The 14,963-nt window shown below is 42.1% G+C and overlaps 2 protein-coding genes across 14 annotated transcripts in view; one reads left to right on the plus strand and one right to left on the minus strand.

Moving 5' to 3' along the window:
• STRBP (spermatid perinuclear RNA binding protein) overlaps positions 1-260 on the minus strand; it is a 63,004-nt gene extending 62,744 nt beyond the window's left edge. For 9 of the 13 annotated variants that reach the window (XR_002120697.1, XR_795568.2, XM_010721058.2 and 6 more), the window contains exon 1: positions 176-260. The gene's annotated coding sequence lies outside the window, so the exon portion shown is untranslated. The remainder of the gene's footprint in view (positions 1-175) is intronic. The other 4 variants (XM_010721054.3, XM_010721052.3, XM_010721053.3 and 1 more) reach the window with 3 other exon arrangements.
• A 102-nt stretch (positions 261-362) lies between these two features.
• Positions 363-14,963, plus strand: part of CRB2 (crumbs cell polarity complex component 2) — a 62,961-nt gene continuing 48,360 nt past the window's right edge. The window contains exons 1-2 of the mRNA XM_019621525.2: positions 363-828; positions 1,979-2,142. The gene's annotated coding sequence lies outside the window, so the exon portion shown is untranslated. The remainder of the gene's footprint in view (positions 829-1,978; positions 2,143-14,963) is intronic.

Raw genomic sequence — 14,963 nt, forward strand, 5'->3', positions numbered from 1 at the left:
CCCCCTCCCTGCACCTGAGAGAGAGCCTTACGCCAACGACGTAGGGAGATGCCGGCCCGCCGCGCCAAGTGCGTAGCGGCGCCCCGCCGGCCGTTTCCTCCCTCCTCGCGGCAGCGCAGCGCAGCCTTGCGGAATTGACGTAAAGGTTCCCGGCCCGGCCTGGCCGATTTCCTACCTGCAGCTGCTACTCCTTGCGTAGCCTGCGTAATCCTACCCGTCCCCTGAGCAGAGGGCTTCTGCAGCTCGGACGGCTCCCGCGGATGTGCGGGTGAGGAGCGGCCAGGCCCGCACCTAAGAACGTCACTTACGTAAAGCCCCTCTAAGAGGTCGATGTTCCTTACGGATTCTCCGTAATGTCGTCAGCGCGAGCACTGCACCTGAGAGGGTTCCTGGTGCGCAAATGCCGTAGGTGCTGGCGCGCCGGGCGCAGAGTACGTAAACGGCGTGGTGGGGTCCTCCCCATCCCCGCAGGCCTGGTGCGAGGCGAAGGCGGGAAGCAGGTGTGCGCGAGGCTCCTCAGCGCGGCCCCAGCTCTCCTCAGGGCGCGAGGAGCCGCCGCCCCGCCCCGGGCTCCTCTGGCCGCCGGATCTTACCGCCACCCGCCCGCCACAATCGCCCAAGGCCGTGAGGGTAGTCCTCACCGCGGGTGTCGTGACCCCGTGGAGCGATGGGCACGGCCTGGCCTGAGGGAGAGAGGAGCTGAGGAGTGAGGCAGGGTCCCAACACCCCTTCACCAGTGTGCGTGCTTCACGGATTTTATACGCTGCTTCTGAAGCAGTGCAGAAAGAGAGCAGCTGCCCGAATTGAGCTGAGAAGCAGTGTTTCCTGGTGGGTTTCTGTTTGCCATCTGGGTTCCTCAGCTGTTGTCAGAGGGGTTAAAATCGATGCTTTCCTGTGGTGAACGTGGCAGGTTGGGCTCCACGAGGAGGTACGGCAGGCAGCAATTACCTCTTTCCTTTCTAGGGATGGGGACAAAGAGCCATGTCTGTGGTTAGGTGTAAATTCTGCCACAGAGAGCTCTGTAGCTCCGTCCACCACCAGCAGTGCTGTGGGAATGCTCAGCAATGCTTTTCAGACCCTTCAGAGAAGTGCCCGTTGGAGCCTTTTGGATGAGGAGGGGGGGCTGAATCTGATGGTTGATGGTTTTTTGTTTCCTTTGTGTGTGTGTGGCAGAGTATCTCTGTGCTTCTGCTTCAACATCCAAATGGCCAATATCTTCATGTTTCATGACCTTAAATGATATTTGACTTGTAAATTGTGCAAAAAAATTGTTTTCCAGACTTAGCAGCCTTGGTATCAGTGTAAGGGATGAGTGCTCCCAGAGCTGATTGCATGAGTGCATCTAAATTTCCACAAGGTTTTCTAGTTTAAGTGCTTTTTTCAACTTTGAACATGGCAATTGTGCTGTATGGTATCACTTTTCAGAACTAATCCTATATAGGCTGTAAGATGAAGGAAATTGACTGGGGAGCTCCTTGCTAGCGTAATCAATGCACAGCATGCTGTGCTAAAGCAGCCTGTGAGGAACTTTGGCAAAGGCAGTAGGTTCGGGAATTCTGCAGTGCTGAAGATAAGCAGTAACTTTCATTCAGAACAGCAATTTGCAGCATTGCAGTGGAAGAAAGCACACATGCACGGAAACATGACCTATAGTGGGAGGTTCAAACTGAGCTGCTGATGGTTGGTATGCTTCTTCACAAGGCTGAGTCTACGCTGTCACCCTAGTCTTGAAGAAAGACAGCTCTACTTCTGTAATGGTGCATAAGGAGTATTAAAAGGGAAAGCATATCTAATGACTCTCAATTACTGCTTTCCAGTCTAGAATTGAGACCTTTTGAAGCAATGAATGAATTTACCAAAATGTCCTGTTGCCTTGTAGCGTAGGCCTTTGAGAAGGGGCAAGAAAGTAACAGCTAGATAATCAAGGGACATTCGAAGGACTTGATGTAAGGACACTTTTATTTGAAATTGATTGCAGCAAATGACAAAGTACCAATGTAGCCTGAAGAAAGGCTGGTGGAGGAGACAGAGGAACGGGTAGCTGTGGAAGAATGGTGACTATGCAGTGCAGCTGGAAGTGTAGCAAGGAGAGAAAAACGTACAGGAGACTGCATCTCAGAGAGTGAAGAAAGGTATTTTCAGGTAAGGCATGAGTTGTATGTTTTCTCGAATTTTAAATTTTTCCATGGAGTTGTCCTTTGGGCTAGTTGTTTGCCAAGGGCGAGGGGAAAAAAGAGAGGAAAGAGGAATGTGGATTAATTTAGAATACAGGGAATTGGAATAGCTTTGGCACTGCAGTACAAGGTTATCTGTTTAATGCTGAAAAGAACATCTGATGTTTGAAGAAAGTTTACCAATTTTCTTTAGACTTCATTAAATAAAATGGAAGAAATAGGAATATATATTCTAAGTGTAGTCAATAAGTGATGAGGACTCAAGTGGTGCCAAAAATCAGTCTGAATTTAGCCAGTTATATGGAAGCAATATACAGATCTGAGATGTTAATACAGAGAATACTTGTGGTAAGTGACTGAAGTCTTTTAAGACTATTTATTTCACTGAGATTTACTGAGACATTAAATGTAGTTTGTAAAAATCTCAGTGCCTGGACTGATTTTACAGCTTGCAGATCTCGTGTAGTTATCTTGCATTCTATAAATCTGATAAAGAAATTTTATTGCCATTATTAAATAAAAAATAGAAGCAAAGCAGGAGTTGCTGTGTGACCAACATACGAAAGCAGTTTTCATGGAGACCAAAAAAAGATCCCAGAAAAATGGAGGAACTCTTTACAAGAAGCTGTTGAAAGTTACTGATTTTAAGGTTGGCGTGAATGAGGTACTGCAACCTGCAGCAAGTCAGCCTTGTGGGAGGATGTCCTTGGATGGTTTGCATCAGCCACAAATGCTACATTGAGGACTAAATGACTATTAGCTACAGTAAAGAGGAAAAAAATCCTACCTGAGCAAGGATAAAACGTAACTTATCAAATTTCAAGTGTTTGGCATTGTTTGTGGACAAATGGGATTGTTCATATAGTGCCTGAGGGAAGAGATACTCTTGTAATAGCTCAGAAAAGAAATCTCTGTTTGAGGCTTGCCATTGTCCAGTGACCCAGTTCTTCACAGGTTTCAAATTCTGCCTTTAGGCGTAAATACTAAAGTTAATGGGATTTGTGCAAAACTATCTGAGGACAGACTGTGAATTGGGGAAAAAAAAAAAAGTCGTATCAGGCATGTTTTACAAATCTTCATGGAAAAGTTACCTTCATATGTGAAAGCAATCTTGTAAGACTCCAAGAACTAAAAAATAACACACAAAAAACAAAGAATTTGAAAAAAAAAAAAAGCTTGCTTGATTCTGTTTTTAATCTATAAAGCCAAATAATTTTGTGTTCTATACTTAATTTCAACAAGGCTGATGATACACTTATTGTCACTGTTTGCATGCTTTGAAGTTTGGCAGTGCTTGATTACTTTCCACAAAGGAGGTTTGGATTTAGAAGGGTGATAAGTTAAGATGATGATTTGCAAATGTGAAGTATTCTGAAGGAAACGTCATTTTTAACAACAAGAATGAAGTTGGAAACAATTTCATATAACGTAGAACAATGCCCAGAGCCACTTTCACATCTTGTGTATTTACTTTGTGAGCAGTAAATAATGAAAGGGAGTAGAATGTCAAAAGACACGGGGGAAAAAAATGGAAGATCACAACACCATCTGGTTTCTAAAAAAAAAAAAAGGCAGGAAAGCTGGAGGTGACAATTAAAGAGTTATAATACATACAACGTAAAAATAGGTGGAGAGTAGATTAAAGCTGTGCTCAGGACCCATAAACACATGAAAAACAAAACCAGCCTGTTACAATTGGAAAGATTAACGTGTTGGAAGGGTGATTCAGGAGTAGAACAGCAAACGGACCAGCATGGATGGAATGGTGTTACAAAGGAAAGGAAAGTGCTCACCCATCTCTGAACATCTAGGCTCACAGGAAAGACTCTGCAAGGAAGGGATCCTCAGCCAGAAATCCTTCTGCAGTAGCAGTCAGCCCTTAAATGAGGTCTAAGAGAGGCGCAGCCAGGCTCCATCCCTTCCTGTCACACAGCTGAATTGCCTTCACCTGTCCTCCCAGGGTGATGGGGTCCTTTCCCCAGGTGCTCAGTCAGTGGTTCATTTCCCATACACAGCTGGGTAACTGTGCATGTATTAAAACACCAGATCACTAAAAATATTTCTGCAACTAGCACTGAAATCAAAAGCTAAAAATACATGTAGTCAATTTGTTGGAGTGGTCTGAGAGTGAGGGAAAGGAAACCAACGCTGAAAACCTGGCAAATTTTAAGTCTGTTTTTCTATAGTATGTGGATGGAAGACTTGCGGTGAAACGCGGGATGATGCCAGCACTGGAAAGCTCTTTTCTAGGGCAGATAAGCGTTGGTTTTGGTGTTTTGGTACGTAGGTATTCATCTTCTGAAAGTATAACTGAGCCTTAACTGAGCAGCTCTTCTTTTAACGCTGTCTTATGTGACTTAAGCCTGGGTTCTCACCGCCTGGCTAGGAGCTGTAATGTGCTTGAACATGGGCTGTATCGTGTCTGTTTTCTAGTGAGCATCCTGTGAAAGCTGAGTTCCTGTTTGATAGTACTCAAATGCCATCTTGCTCTTCCTTGGGCATCCTGCTTTGCTTCTAGCTTTCAGAATCAACTTTCCGTTTTGTATCTATCTGACTTTGGGTTTAATTGTTTTGTTCCCTTTTGCCTTCATTTTTGTTTGGCCCACAGGGACAAACTGGTAAATTAGTGGGATTGTGTAGCGAAGAGTTTTATTCTGACAAAAGCTTGTAAGATCTATACTCACTTAAAAAAAAAAAAAATACAGGAAAAGAAAAGAAAAGAAGCAGAGACTCTCTGGGTAGAGGGTACTTAAGAATAAAAAATCTGTGCTGCAAAACAAAAGATTGTATGCGTAAATCTGGCAGTTCTTTGCATACCTACTTTGTTGCTGAGTTTGACAGAGTACTTGCTATTGTGTCCTCAATGGTACTTGTTTGGCTTTGAACTGAAAGAAAAGGTGATAGAATTGTATTGGAGGAAAATTAGACAGTGAAAAAGAGAAATCATAGCATGAAATGTATCATAGTGCTCATCAAATCTCAAAGCAGTCTCTGGGGGGTAACATTTCAGAGTTCTTTTCATCAATAGGGATGAGGATCAACCTGAAAAGCGAGCAAAATTGAACCAAGTAAGTGGGAAACACTTTCAGGTTATGACTAATGCAATTATTAGAGACTGCTGCATGCACTGAGGTGGATTTAGCTTCAAGTAAGAACAGAAGTTATGCCATGTGTGATTGATTCCAGGTTGGATTACAATTTAGAAGCGCAATTAGTGAGTCATTTGCTATTTTATATCAATTATTAAAAACAAAGGTCTAGGTTAAAAAAAAAAAAGTGCCTATTCCTGTATGTGCTGTTCTAGCTGTTAGTCTTCTGACTTCATGTTTTGTCTGATGTGCCTTAGCTTTCCTGAGCGCGGTGGTGTGGAATGTTTCTCTCACTAACAAGTGAATTTCTATGCATGATACCAGCACTCAGCATTGCAGTCCCTCAGGTGTGACCCCATCTCTACATCCTTTACTTCCTTTGTTTGGCTAGAACCAGCCCAAGTACAGCTGTCTATAGCAGACCTGCACATCAGCAGCTTCCCATCTGTAAAAGAAGCACACACAACAGAGCTGGCATCTGAATTGTTCATAGGCCAGGCTGTCTGCAGTCCACTTGTCTTCTCACCACCATCTGGCAACTGCTGGATGTATAATTAAAGCTTTTCCACTAGTGGCTGTACAGATCTCATAGCAGTAAATGGTCGTCCTGAAGATGTGAGTGTGTGCACGCAGACGTATTTCCTGCTAATATTTAATTGTGGCACGTGTTCCAGGAGTGCTGCCTCAGAAATTAAAACTGCAGTTAATCTGATGTTTCTTCAAAACACCAATTGCATCCTCCCATAGGGGAAGGATGAGCCCTTCAGAGGGCTGTGCCATATTGCTTATCACAAGCACAGGGGAGGCGCGTGTTCACACATGGGAAACATGTCAGTGTGGAAGAAAAAATAATTATTCCTGTCTGAAAGTGTTCCTGTAAGTTGGTGGAATTTAGTAAATTCTTGCTGGTGTTATGATGTCAGTGCCTACAGAAAGGGAAGTCAGAAGCAGTAATTTCTGATTTCACACCCTCTAACATCACTAATGCAACAATTGCAGACTGAGGGTAAAACAGAGAATGTGCCCTAGCAGATGCCCCGGCTCCCATGCTTTCTCCAGGTGACATCTGCTACTGCTTTCAGACACACTGCCACACGAGGGTGATCTGACCCAGCAGAGCACTTCTCACGTGATAGGCTGTGCTGGAAACAAACAATATTGCTAACCTTAAAAAAGCCTTTAATTAAAATCTGTAATAATAGTGGGGCCCTAAATGATCACCTGAAATGTCCTGATCCTTAACATCTCTCCTTTGGGAAATGGAGCATTATGTGATCCAAGTTTAACATTTGTCTCTTCTTGTGAAAGGAGGTGCTTTCACCTACTGCATACAAGGAGAAATACTTCCATGTATACATGAAGGAGGATTTATGGCTTTCTAGAAGAATGATTATACGTTTGTGAGGGATACTGCATGATGGAACAGGAGGAAGGAAGACAGGAGCGCAGTGCTGCCCCTTGGTTTGATGTTGGCTTTGATTTTGTTTTTGTTTTCCTTTGGAGTTTAGGATTGAAAAGCTGTCATTGTTCCAAAGTAGCAGCAGCTTGGGTGGCCTTTTTATCACTGATAATCAGAGTAACGAGACAGGACTGCGACTCCACTGGAAAGAGGCCCTGTCATAGAAAAGGTTTTCCAGGTCAAGATTAAAAGCAAACTATCTCTCATCGCACAAGCCTTTGTACTGCACCCATATTTTTCTGAATACTTTTGGACTATCTTTAATGTTTGTGCTCCTATCAAAAATAAACCCAGCTTCCATCTCTGCGGGTGTTGTACGGAGCATCAGCAGTGAGTAGGCTTTTTCGTTCTTAAGTGCTGATTTTCTTTCTGCTTTCAGTCTGTCTGGTACAAAAAGTTTTGGTTTTGCTCCTTTGTTTTGTAACTGCATGTTTTCTCCTGCCTGTATCTGGTTTTGTCTATGGTCTGTATTTTGATGAAAGCAATAGCTGAGTGTCCATCAGTGACCCTGAAGCCTAGAATGGGAGTCAGAGTTCATGTGACTGCAGCTGGCGAGATAGTCATTAAAAAAATAAAAAGGGAGTAAAAATCTTTTGCCAAGATTCATTTTCGTCAACAGAAAATGAGGAACTCTTAGGAATAAAAGTAGTTACCAGATGGAAATAAAAAGCTTTGAACCATGGTCAGAAATCTGGTCTAAAATTTTTGCTGTAATGAGAACTGTGGTTATAAAGCAGTAGTTTTGTAACATCATTTAAAACAATTGTGAGACTATAACAAGAACTCACTGGCATTTGGAAAACGTACCTGAGCTATATCCTTAGCATGAAGTCCTGCCCTTGATGAAGCTGTTCTGAGTGCTCCCTGAACGTGGTGCTGCCCAAATCCAGTAGCTCAGCATGGGGGCAGAGCAGTCGTTAGTTCTGATGTCTGCTTGTTTCTGAGTAGCTGAACAGATGTGGTCCAGGATGCTGAAAACTGTATCTAACAAACGGATATTGGCAGAGCCTCTAACCAGAACCACGGGAGAAGACTTTGTACTCTATTTTGTCTCTTTGGCATTAACCTGCTCCATTCCTTGTGCTGTATGAACTCAAAGTAAGCTTTCAAAATCTTTACCCCGAGTACTTTGTATGCTGCTTCTTAACTAGCTGGTATTGTCAGATGAAGGTGGTAAATGGGAAACAGATCTGCAGCATGTACAGATCATACTCCTGGCATTAGGTGTATACCTTCAATTTTTAAAAACTTTGTTATGCCAAGACATTATGCAGGATATGCAGTAACTGCAGGTTTCATTCGGCCTTTTCTAGCAAGTGAGCTGTTGTGCTGCTGTAACAGCAGCAAGATTTGTGTGCCTGTGCCATATGAGTTATGTAGACTGAAGTGCTGACTATCAATTTTGAAGCATATCAGATTTCCCCTTTAAAGGAAAGTTGAGCCCAGTCTGTAAAGATGATCCCCTCAGCAGCCCGAAGTGTTTGGTAGAAAAAAATACTCTCATGGCAATCTTAGAGTAGCAAAGAAACTCCGAGGATTTACCTGCTCAATGCAGGCCTGAAGTGGCCGTGTTAAGTCCTTAGTTTCAGAAGGCTGTAATCAGCTGTGGTGTAGAGTCTTTCAACAAGAAATGGGTTGAGAAAGTTGTTTGGAGGAAGCAGATGCCTATGCAGATGTGGAGTGTGGAGCCACTGTGTAAGATACGGGGGTAAGTAGGAGTCCAGAAATAAGTGAATGAAATACTTGACAACACAGAAGACCAATTTCCCTGCTTAGGCTGAGGAAGCTGCAGCTGAAGGCCAACCCTGAGAAAAGAGAGTAAAAGAGTTTAAAGTAAGACAAGTTGTCTTTGTAATGGGGTAAAGCAGGGAGGCAGGTGCCTGTTTCTTCATCTTATGTTTCATCTGTGGCCTATCGTTTAACTCAACAAAAAAAATGAAATTTATATATAAAAATCTGTATTAAATGTACGTGTTAATGGAGCTGTGACTTTTTATTTGTCCCACTTGCTATTTGATAATCTAAACGATTTTAGCTCCTCTAATTACTTATTTAAGAACTATTGATGTCTCATGTTCCTTCCGAGAGTCTGTACAGAGCAGAGAACTACACAGACAGCGTTGCAGTAGCTGGCAAATGATGGAGTTTCCTTAAGGCAATCACTGCCCTGTGGTTGAGGTAATCTGTACTGCGGGATTGAGAACGAGACCAGTAACCAACAATTTACTCAAGATTTGTTGGAGATGAGATCCCATTGCCTGGGATAAACCACTTCAGCAGACTTGCAAAATACTACCTACCATTTTTCCTAGCTTCTGACACTTCTGAAAGTCTCTCTTCTTTTCTGTGTGGTCTTTTACTTGTGGTGTAAAACAAACAAAACAGCAGCTTTTGGTAGGTGCAGAAACGACATCAAAGTTCTTCCAGATTCTCTGCTTTAGAATCTCCTGTCTGAAGGAGAAATCGTAACATAGAGGTTGCTGTGGGTGCAGGAGCTCTGAAGTGGATTCAAAGAGCTGTGTGTCAGCACGTGTGGTGGTTTGGGCACGTGTACCTGGTTGGTGGCACAGGGAGAATCTCCATCATTCTGGGTTTTGGTTCATCCTATCTAGGAAATAGGGGGCACTGGTGATCTGAGAGTTTACACACCTTGCTTGAAAATGCTTTTGGTACCTCTTTGGGTTACAAATTCCTACAAGATCCATATAATGGAGAAGAATCACGTTCTGCTTAACTTCAGTGCTTCAGTACTACTAGAACAAATTAGATTGGCTGCTGGTTGATTGGTGGTTTGCTATTGTGTTATTTGTATTTTTTTTGTTTAAAGAAATTCCATCCCTTATAAGGCATATTCCTCTTTCAAGCCAGAGCAGCGTGCTTTTTAAAGTGTGTTGAAGACGATTGGTGTTTCAATCATGCTTAAATGTTGCTGATAACGTTTCTCTTCCTTTGCTAATAAAACCCAGGGAAGCTCTTCTTAAATTCATTAAAGATTTCCTTTAATTTCTGTCTGCGTATTCACAATTAATCTTTACAGACTAACTTTTCCCAAGTTTTATAAGTGACTAAATTGGATGTGTGAAGAGCACACTTGAAAAGGATAATTTCTTATGGGCACAACTAACACTCCTAAGTTTGAAACCAGCGTGGGTTCTGTTGTATGACACTAGATGTCTCCATTTTCACTGTATGTAAAATTTAACTATTTTCAGATTACTGGAAAATTTTAAATGGTGACACAGTGGAAAAAGGAGACTTTCCTGTTTCCTCTCAGTCCTGCTGCTTTTTGCATCTCGCAGTTAGTAAGCAGCCTGCGTATCAGCACTCCAACTGGATAACAATCTTCCAGGTTTACCCTGAAGCATAGCTGCTCTTCCCAGGGGACAAGCCGAATGCAGTCAGTGCTGCTTCTCTGTTCTGTGCTCGCTAATTGATCTCTGGCTTGGTGACTTCCAGCAAGGTCACAGAATTAGCAGCTAAAAAAACAATGTCCTGTGGAAAATTTAAAGGGAAAGAGTGAAAGTACGTAGCATGGGCTGATTTCGTTTCTTTTAATTTAACTTTTTTTCTCTGTAGAATCTTCTGTTTTTATTTTTGTAGTGTTCTAAAACTTGGAAAGATCTGGTTCCAGAGGTTTGCCCATTGTGACTTATCTCTATCCTGAAAGCTGTTCCGTTCTCTCTATCATTCTACTTCGGTCTCTGTTCTGACAGGTCATCAGCATTCTAATTATAGTTCAAATCCTGTAAGGGTAAAATGATTTCTAAGCAAGTATAGATTGATCTTCTCAGTTCTTCTTTTTAGAAGGTTTGTCATCACATTGGTCTTCAGAGGCACCCATGCATGCTTTTTGGAAAAAGACTTGAAATCATATACTCTGCTTTCTCAGAAACAACTCTCCAATTAATTCAGGCATTCTCTTATTCGAAGGGTGATGAAATGTGGTTAAAAAACACAAAATACCTGAACTGTCAGTCTCCAAATACCATAGTATGTGTTGCTCATTTAGACACTGCACAAGTAGTGCTCAGTCTTTGTCATTGTTACAGTAATGCCCTTTTTATAATGCTCTGAATGCTGGTGGCTGTGCTCAGCAGGTAGCATTACAATGAGCCGGGCCTGTGTTCCAGGGCCACGTACCATCTGGTGTGCAGTTGAGCCATTCTGAGGGCATTTACTTGCTTTTTTTTAAAGCTGCATAGCTTTTGTGTCTAATACAGCAAAAACCAGGGAGAAATGAAAATCAAAAGGTGCTTTAGCAAAACTTAAGTGTTTAAGTATGTGAAAAGCAGAAGAGTCCACAGTGTAGGAAACGAATGTAGGAAATAGTCCAAACTAATGAATACAGGCCTGCAATAGAGCAGAATTGAAGTGTACTGTGCTATAGGGAGCTTTATCAGTGCTGTAGCAGAAACTGGAAAATCTGTTTGGCTGACGTGGTGAAACTGCTGGTATAAAAATACAGGGATGTTCTGCAGTTTTTGTGAAGGTCTGTTGAAGGAAAGAGCTACAGCAACTCACAAAGGAACTTTTACAGATGGCCAGACTAGCAAATGCCTCCACAGAACCTAAACTGGGAAAAACACCGACTGCTTCTGAGCTGAGTCGTATCAGGGCAGCGGAGTCCGCAGGGCTGCCGTGTTGTCACTGCCCTGGTATCTTCACTTTGCTGCGGCGTTTATTTACTGTCATGGTTTTTTGGTAACAATAGCAGGGTGCCTCTTGACAACTTGTGTTCACAATAGCAGAATGTTATTGTGTATGTACAGAAAGTACAGAAAGTGTATGTATGAAATGTGCAAAATGTGTTGAGTACAAAAAGCGTTGAGTGTAGCATGAGGTGTATGAAGTGTTGTGCAGAGGGAATTAGCATGCACCTGTGAAGCATTACAGTAAATAAGGGAAGCAAGGATGGTCTAGACCGATATTTGATGGTTCTCCACTTTTTTGCAGTAGGTAGTGGTCTGACATTGATGTTTATTTTTAGTGTCTTCTTCAGGAAATGTAGGTCTGCTAAATTTATCAAATAGTACCTATGAAAAAAGTGCAGAGGTGTTGAGTGTGTAGTTAAGTTTGTGGGTGTAATGATCAGGATGTATTTGTCTGGACGTCTTTGAACTGAATGAAGACTCTGGGATGTCTCATTGTTGGCATAAAAGATTACTTTGAAGACTCCTGAATGGGGGAGGAGGAATTCTAGAACCAGACGTGTTTCTGGAAGCAGGAGTAGATGTATGGGCTGGAAAACTCAAATGTAAGTAGGGCTGAGTATATGATGGGATACCAGTTATGTAACTCCTCACCTGTGCTGAAAGAAGAGGTGAATGGGGATTTCATCACTGTGATGTGACTTAGATTTGGAAAATATTAATGTAATGGATGAAAAAGTAATGTTCCAAGTGACATAGCTCTGGATTAATGGAAGTTTGATATGTAATACATTTAATCTCTGCAGTAACTACTTCTGCTGAGAATTTGTAAGTTATGCAAAACAGTTGGTTTCTCTCTTGTGTGTACACAGTTACTGTCTGCTCTGGTTTTTTTTAAACTCATATTTATTTGGAAAGCTAATAAATCTTCAGTAGCAGCAATAATTGCTCTACAGCCTGAAAGTTACCCCTTCCAAAGCATCTCCATGCATTCGTGCTCTGCTCTGTGATCTCTTAGTGTGTCAGAGAGACCCAGAATATTTGGATTAATGCATGCATTGTAAATAGAGTGCTCCTATTTGATGATTTGCAGCTGGTGTGCATAGAGCCAGCCTGGCTAACCTGCTAAGCCTGCTAGATGAAGTTCAATCTCAGTTTTATGAAATTGTTTATTCTGAAATAATCTTTAATTATGCCAGTGTTTCCAGATTAGAGTTTTCTTGTGTGGGCTAAACAAACAATAACTGCTATGGGTAGGTGAAATGATCATTTTTCAGGGGTTGAGATATTTATTGCTGAGGTTAAATGCCTGTGGTTTATAAACTCTGTCCTAAATTTCAACTCGTACAATCTGTACCAAGTTTCTTGTCAGAAAAAAACAGTTGATAAAAATTACTTGCCCTTAAAGAGCCTCGTTCCTAATCCTGCTTCACTAAATATTGTCTAGTGGGAAGCATTGAGGTTTGGAGCGCGGCAGCAGGAATGTTCTGCAACTGTGTGTGTGACTTTCTCTGGCTGACATTAGAATTATTATGGGGTTGGAGATGTGGGCAGAAAGGAGTAAAGGTTGAGGTACCACATTTGTAGGCAGCAGAAAGTGCGTTGTGGCCAAGGCTAGGCATCAAGTCTGCTCATAGTGTTCAGCCCTATCCTTCTGCAGATGTGAATTCTCCATTTCCTTTCCTTTATAGATAAAAAGGATGGTTACTGGTCTATGTATTTCTGAGGCTTTCAGTGTTATGATAGTTTTGAAAAGATTCTGAAACAAAGAGGGGAGAACACATAGGAAGGGAAATGCTATGTTAGCTCAGATAGGTCCCCGTGGCTTGAACAAGAGCTGTTTCTTTTGGCTGGCTCTTACAGTTTAGTGCTGTGTTGGGCAGAGGTGCCGAAGTCGTGAGCTTTCCCCCCTCATGGAGAGGAAGGTTGTGGCCATAGAATCAGAGCTGTTGCAGCATGTGAGGAATAGAAGATGCTGCTTCTTCAGAAGTGGGATGATAAGCTAGGGTTCATGAAGTAGACAGTAAGAAGCATCTGTTTGTGGACCATCGTTTATTCACGTTGAGAAAGAAATCACGCAACGTAACATATACTGTGTTTAGAGTTGCTCTAAATAAAATAGTAATTGAGTTATCTGCTAAAGACTTAAAGATTAGACATGATGCCTTTAGAAGAGGAGTGTAGAACAAGCTTAATTTGATTACTGCACTAAAATTCATTTTTGCTTCAAGCAAATAGCTTGATAGGTCAGTACTCCTTGTGCTTTTTCTTTTAAAAAGGTAGCTGCTACTGTTTGATGTTTTAACTTGTGAGACATGATGCCACAGAAAGGAAACAGAAAATGAATATGTTGAATTCACAAACCCCCAAGCTAATTCTGCTTATTCTACTAAAACTCAAAGTGATTAATTGGAAAAAAAAAAGTTTGTTTGTATCTTTGTTAATAAATGTGTAATAATTAATGAGGTAGCAAGATGTGATCTTCAGAATCACCTTGAGCAGAGAGTAAGTGTGCATGATGCGTTTTTGGGATCTGGAAATGTGATTCTGGTATTTAGGCTCTGCCACCAAGTGGCAGTTAGATGGCACTGCCTGCCACTGGCCCGGCCAGAGGAGGTCTGGCAGCAAAGCCTGCCTGCGTGGTTTCAAGGGAAGGAGGACGTTGTGCAAAGTAAAAGACAAAAGCAGAAAGGTTCTTAATACAAAAGTAGATCTGTATTTTCAGAATATTTTTCTCAAAGCAAAACAAAATCCACATTTCTCCTGGTACAAGGTGCAGGCCTAATCTAAAGAGGTAGCAGGGTGGGGGAACACATTTCTTGTTGATGTGTGCTTGCTGGAAAGAGCAAGACAAACCTACCTTAGAAGCTATCTCACAGAATTAATCATTTCTCTACTACCAATTCTCTAAAAAGTATTTATGTGTGATATACAACTATATGTTTAAAATGAAGAACACTCAAGAAGAAAGAAAGAAAGAAGGGGACAGGATTAAGGATGGAATGGATATAGGAGTCTTTATCTAAATGAACCATTTGTGTATGAATATATTCCTTATAGGCAGAAGTTGATATCACCTCACCACCACCTCCTTTCAGGAGCTGTAGAGAGCAGTGATGTCTCCTCTTCTCCACACTGACCCATCCCAGCTCCCTCAGCTGCTCCCCATCACACTTGTGCTCCAGACCCCTCACAGCTCCGCTGCCCTTCTCTGGACACACTTTAGGGCTGTGATGTCTGTCTTGTAGTGGGCGGCCCAACACTGAACACAGTACTTAAGTACCAATGTATTATGTTATTCTTTAACAGTTCTTGATCCAAAAAGGTGTTCAGTAGGATACAGGAGGAAGTTTTTGCTTGCTAGCAGAGTAAATGTTCTTCTGAGAGGGCCATGGTAGATTTCTTGCAGTGAGAATGGATGTGCAGACTCTGTCTGGGAATGGTAGCGCTCATTTCAACTAGGGTGAACCTCTGTAGGGCACATTTATGTCTTATCCTGGGCGAGGAAACGTTACTGCACAGTGCTGTTTCTTTCCACCAGAATTCCTGTATGCTCTCTGTTCAATTCATAATTCAGATGCAATGCATAATT

The sequence above is a fragment of the Meleagris gallopavo genome, chromosome 19 (assembly GCF_000146605.3).
Source record: "Meleagris gallopavo isolate NT-WF06-2002-E0010 breed Aviagen turkey brand Nicholas breeding stock chromosome 19, Turkey_5.1, whole genome shotgun sequence".
NCBI classification, from domain to species: Eukaryota; Metazoa; Chordata; class Aves; order Galliformes; family Phasianidae; genus Meleagris; species Meleagris gallopavo.